Raw genomic sequence first — 6,187 nt, 5'->3', positions numbered from 1 at the left:
TCTCTGAATCCGAACCCGCCAGAACTTCATGTTTTTTTTCACGAGTCCGAGCGACTCGGATCTTCCCGCCTTGCTCGGTTAACCCGAGCGCGCCCGAACGTCATCATGACGCTGTCGGATTCTCGCGAGGCTCGGATTCTATATAAGGAGCCGCGCGTCGCCGCCATTTTCACACGTGCATTGAGATTGATAGGGAGAGGACGTGGCTGGCGTCCTCTCCGTTTAGACACTTGATTTACTAATTTTGGGGAGCATTAGGAGTACTCAGTAGTGTACAGTGCAGAGTTTTGCTGATAGTGACCAGTGACCACCACTTTTATTTATAATCCGTTCTCTGCCTGAAAAAAGCGATACACAGCACACAGTGACTCAGTCACATACATACCATATCTGTGTGCACTGCTCAGGCTCAGGCCAGTGTGCTGCATCATCTATATATATTATATATCTGTCTGACTGCTCAGCTCACACAGCTTATAATTGTGGGGGAGACTGGGGAGCACTACTGCAGTGCCAGTTATAGGTTATAGCAGGAGCCAGGAGTACATAATATTATATTAAAATTAAACAGTGCACACTTTTGCTGCAGGAGTGCCACTGCCAGTGTGACTAGTGACCAGTGACCTGACCACCAGTATATAATATTAGTAGTATACTATCTCTTTATCAACCAGTCTATATTAGCAGCAGACACAGTACAGTGCGGTAGTTCACGGCTGTGGCTACCTCTGTGTCGGCACTCGGCAGCCCGTCCATAATTGTATATACCAGTGACCTAACCGTGGTTTTTTTTTCTTTCTTTATACATACATACTAGTTACGAGTATACTATCTCTTTATCAACCAGTCTATATATTAGCAGCAGACACAGTACAGTGCGGTAGTTCACGGCTGTGGCTACCTCTGTGTCGGCACTCGGCAGCCCGTCCATAATTGTATATACCAGTGACCTAACCGTGGTTTTTTTTTCTTTCTTTATACATACATACTAGTTACGAGTATACTATCTCTTTATCAACCAGTCTATATATTAGCAGCAGACACAGTACAGTGCGGTAGTTCACGGCTGTGGCTACCTCTGTGTCGGCACTCGGCAGCCCGTCCATAATTGTATATACCAGTGACCTAACCGTGGTTTTTTTTTCTTTCTTTATACATACATACTAGTTACGAGTATACTATCTCTTTATCAACCAGTCTATATATTAGCAGCAGACACAGTACAGTGCGGTAGTTCACGGCTGTGGCTACCTCTGTGTCGGCACTCCGCAGCCCGTCCATAATTGTATATACCAGTGACCTAACCGTGGTTTTTTTTTCTTTCTTTATACATACATACTAGTTACGAGTATACTATCTCTTTATCAACCAGTCTATATATTAGCAGCAGACACAGTACAGTGCGGTAGTTCATGGCTGTGGCTACCTCTGTGTCGGCACTCGGCAGCCCGTCCATAATTGTATATACCACCTAACCGTGGTTTTTTTTTCTTTCTTTATACATACATACTAGTTACGAGTATACTATCTCTTTATCAACCAGTCTATATATTAGCAGCAGACACAGTACAGTGCGGTAGTTCACGGCTGTGGCTACCTCTGTGTCGGCGCTCGGCAGCCCGTCCATAATTGTATATACCACCTAACCGTGGTTTTTTTTTCTTTCTTTATACATACATACTAGTTACGAGTATACTATCTCTTTATCAACCAGTCTATATTAGCAGCAGACACAGTACAGTGCGGTAGTTCACGGCTGTGGCTACCTCTGTGTCGGCACTCGGCAGCCCGTCCATAATTGTATATACCACCTAACCGTGGTTTTTTTTTCTTTCTTTATACATACATACTAGTTACGAGTATACTATCTCTTTATCAACCAGTCTATATATTAGCAGCAGACACAGTACAGTGCGGTAGTTCACGGCTGTGGCTACCTCTGTGTCGGCACTCGGCAGCCCGTCCATAATTGTATATACCAGTGACCTAACCGTGGTTTTTTTTTCTTTCTTTATACATACATACTAGTTACGAGTATACTATCTCTTTATCAACCAGTCTATATATTAGCAGCAGACACAGTACAGTGCGGTAGTTCACGGCTGTGGCTACCTCTGTGTCGGCACTCGGCAGCCCGTCCATAATTGTATATACCAGTGACCTAACCGTGGTTTTTTTTTCTTTCTTTATACATACATACTAGTTACGAGTATACTATCTCTTTATCAACCAGTCTATATATTAGCAGCAGACACAGTACAGTGCGGTAGTTCACGGCTGTGGCTACCTCTGTGTCGGCACTCCGCAGCCCGTCCATAATTGTATATACCAGTGACCTAACCGTGGTTTTTTTTTCTTTCTTTATACATACATACTAGTTACGAGTATACTATCTCTTTATCAACCAGTCTATATATTAGCAGCAGACACAGTACAGTGCGGTAGTTCACGGCTGTGGCTACCTCTGTGTCGGCACTCGGCAGCCCGTCCATAATTGTATATACCACCTAACCGTGGTTTTTTTTTCTTTCTTTATACATACATACTAGTTACGAGTATACTATCTCTTTATCAACCAGTCTATATATTAGCAGCAGACACAGTACAGTGCGGTAGTTCACGGCTGTGGCTACCTCTGTGTCGGCACTCGGCAGCCCGTCCATAATTGTATATACCACCTAACCGTGGTTTTTTTTTCTTTCTTTATACATACATACTAGTTACGAGTATACTATCTCTTTATCAACCAGTCTATATTAGCAGCAGACACAGTACAGTGCGGTAGTTCACGGCTGTGGCTACCTCTGTGTCGGCACTCGGCAGCCCGTCCATAATTGTATATACCACCTAACCGTGGTTTTTTTTTCTTTCTTTATACATACATACTAGTTACGAGTATACTATCTCTTTATCAACCAGTCTATATATTAGCAGCAGACACAGTACAGTGCGGTAGTTCACGGCTGTGGCTACCTCTGTGTCGGCACTCGGCAGCCCGTCCATAATTGTATACTAGTATCCAATCCATCCATTTCCATTGTTTACCTGAGGTGCCTTTTAGTTGTGCCTATTAAAATATGGAGAACAAAAATGTTGAGGTTCCAAAATTAGGGAAAGATCAAGATCCACTTCCACCTCGTGCTGAAGCTGCTGCCACTAGTCATGGCCGAGACGATGAAATGCCAGCAACGTCGTCTGCCAAGGCCGATGCCCAATGTCATAGTACAGAGCATGTCAAATCCAAAACACCAAATATCAGTAAAAAAAGGACTCCAAAACCTAAAATAAAATTGTCGGAGGAGAAGCGTAAACTTGCCAATATGCCATTTACCACACGGAGTGGCAAGGAACGGCTGAGGCCCTGGCCTATGTTCATGGCTAGTGGTTCAGCTTCACATGAGGATGGAAGCACTCAGCCTCTCGCTAGAAAAATGAAAAGACTCAAGCTGGCAAAAGCAGCACAGCAAAGAACTGTGCATTCTTCGAAATCCCAAATCCACAAGGAGAGTCCAATTGTGTCGGTTGCGATGCCTGACCTTCCCAACACTGGACGTGAAGAGCATGCGCCTTCCACCATTTGCACGCCCCCTGCAAGTGCTGGAAGGAGCACCCGCAGTCCAGTTCCTGATAGTCAGATTGAAGATGTCAGTGTTGAAGTACACCAGGATGAGGAGGATATGGGTGTTGCTGGCGCTGGGGAGGAAATTGACCAGGAGGATTCTGATGGTGAGGTGGTTTGTTTAAGTCAGGCACCCGGGGAGACACCTGTTGTCCGTGGGAGGAATATGGCCATTGACATGCCAGGTGAAAATACCAAAAAAATCAGCTCTTCGGTCAGTTCGGTGTGGAGGTATTTCACCAGAAATGCAGACAACAGGTGTCAAGCCGTGTGTTCCCTTTGTCAAGCTGTAATAAGTAGGGGTAAGGACGTTAACCACCTCGGAACATCCTCCCTTATACGTCACCTGCAGCGCATTCATAATAAGTCAGTGACAAGTTCAAAAACTTTGGGTGACAGCGGAAGCAGCCCACTGACCAGTAAATCCCTTCCTCTTGTAACCAAGCTCACGCAAACCACCCCACCAACTCCCTCAGTGTCAATTTCCTCCTTCCCCAGGAATGCCAATAGTCCTGCAGGCCATGTCACTGGCAATTCTGACGAGTCCTCTCCTGCCTGGGATTCCTCCGATGCATCCTTGCGTGTAACGCCTACTGCTGCTGGCGCTGCTGTTGTTGCCGCTGGGAGTCGATGGTCATCCCAGAGGGGAAGTCGTAAGCCCACTTGTACTACTTCCAGTAAGCAATTGACTGTTCAACAGTCCTTTGCGAGGAAGATGAAATATCACAGCAGTCATCCTACTGCAAAGCGGATAACTGAGGCCTTGGCATCCTGGGTGGTGAGAAACGTGGTTCCGGTATCCATCATTACTGCAGAGCCAACTAGAGACTTGTTGGAGGTACTGTGTCCCCGGTACCAAATACCATCTAGGTTCCATTTCTCTAGGCAGGCGATACCGAAAATGTACACAGACCTCAGAAAAAGAGTCACCAGTGTCCTAAAAAATGCAGCTGTACCCAATGTCCACTTAACCACGGACATGTGGACAAGTGGAGCAGGGCAGGGTCAGGACTATATGACTGTGACAGCCCACTGGGTAGATGTATGGACTCCCGCCGCAAGAACAGCAGCGGCGGCACCAGTAGCAGCATCTCGCAAACGCCAACTCTTTCCTAGGCAGGCTACGCTTTGTATCACCGCTTTCCAGAATACGCACACAGCTGAAAACCTCTTACGGCAACTGAGGAAGATCATCGCGGAATGGCTTACCCCAATTGGACTCTCCTGTGGATTTGTGGCATCGGACAACGCCAGCAATATTGTGTGTGCATTAAATCTGGGCCAATTCCAGCACGTCCCATGTTTTGCACATACCTTGAATTTGGTGGTGCAGAATTTTTTAAAAAACGACAGGGGCGTGCAAGAGATGCTGTCGGTGGCCAGAAGAATTGCGGGACACTTTCGGCGTACAGGCACCACGTACAGAAAACTGGAGCACCACCAAAAACTACTGAACCTGCCCTGCCATCATCTGAAGCAAGAAGTGGTAACGAGGTGGAATTCAACCCTCTATATGCTTCAGAGGTTGGAGGAGCAGCAAAAGGCCATTCAAGCCTATACAATTGAGCACGATATAGTAGGTGGAATGCACCTGTCTCAAGTGCAGTGGAGAATGATTTCAACGTTGTGCAAGGTTCTGATGCCCTTTGAACTTGCCACACGTGAAGTCAGTTCAGACACTGCCAGCCTGAGTCAGGTCATTCCCCTCATCAGGCTTTTGCAGAAGAAGCTGGAGGCATTGAAGGAGGAGCTAACACGGAGCGATTCCGCTAGGCATGTGGGACTTGTGGATGCAGCCCTTAATTCGCTTAACAAGGATTCACGGGTGGTCAATCTGTTGAAATCAGAGCACTACATTTTGGCCACCGTGCTCGATCCTAGATTTAAAGCCTACCTTGGATCTCTCTTTCCGGCAGACACAGGTCTGCTGGGGTTGAAAGACCTGCTGGTGACAAAATTGTCAAGTCAAGCGGAACGCGACCTGTCAACATCTCCTCCTTCACATTCTCCCGCAACTGGGGGTGCGAGGAAAAGGCTCAGAATTCCGAGCCCACCCGCTGGCGGTGATGCAGGGCAGTCTGGAGCGACTGCTGATGCTGACATCTGGTCCGGACTGAAGGACCTGACAACGATTACGGACATGTCGTCTACTGTCACTGCATATGATTCTCTCAACATTGATAGAATGGTGGAGGATTATATGAGTGACCGCATCCAAGTAGGCACGTCACACAGTCCGTACTTATACTGGCAGGAAAAAGAGGCAATTTGGAGGCCCTTGCACAAACTGGCTTTATTCTACCTAAGTTGCCCTCCCACAAGTGTGTACTCCGAAAGAGTGTTTAGTGCCGCCGCTCACCTTGTCAGCAATCGGCGTACGAGGTTACATCCAGAAAATGTGGAGAAGATGATGTTCATTAAAATGAATTATAATCAATTCCTCCGCGGAGACATTGACCAGCAGCAATTGCCTCCACAAAGTACACAGGGAGCTGAGATGGTGGATTCCAGTGGGGACGAATTGATAATCTGTGAGGAGGGGGATGTACACGGTGATATATCGGAGGG

This window comes from Pseudophryne corroboree, chromosome 9 (genome assembly GCF_028390025.1).
Source record: "Pseudophryne corroboree isolate aPseCor3 chromosome 9, aPseCor3.hap2, whole genome shotgun sequence".
NCBI lineage: Eukaryota > Metazoa > Chordata > Amphibia > Anura > Myobatrachidae > Pseudophryne > Pseudophryne corroboree.
This window is presented reverse-complemented; position numbering follows the sequence as displayed.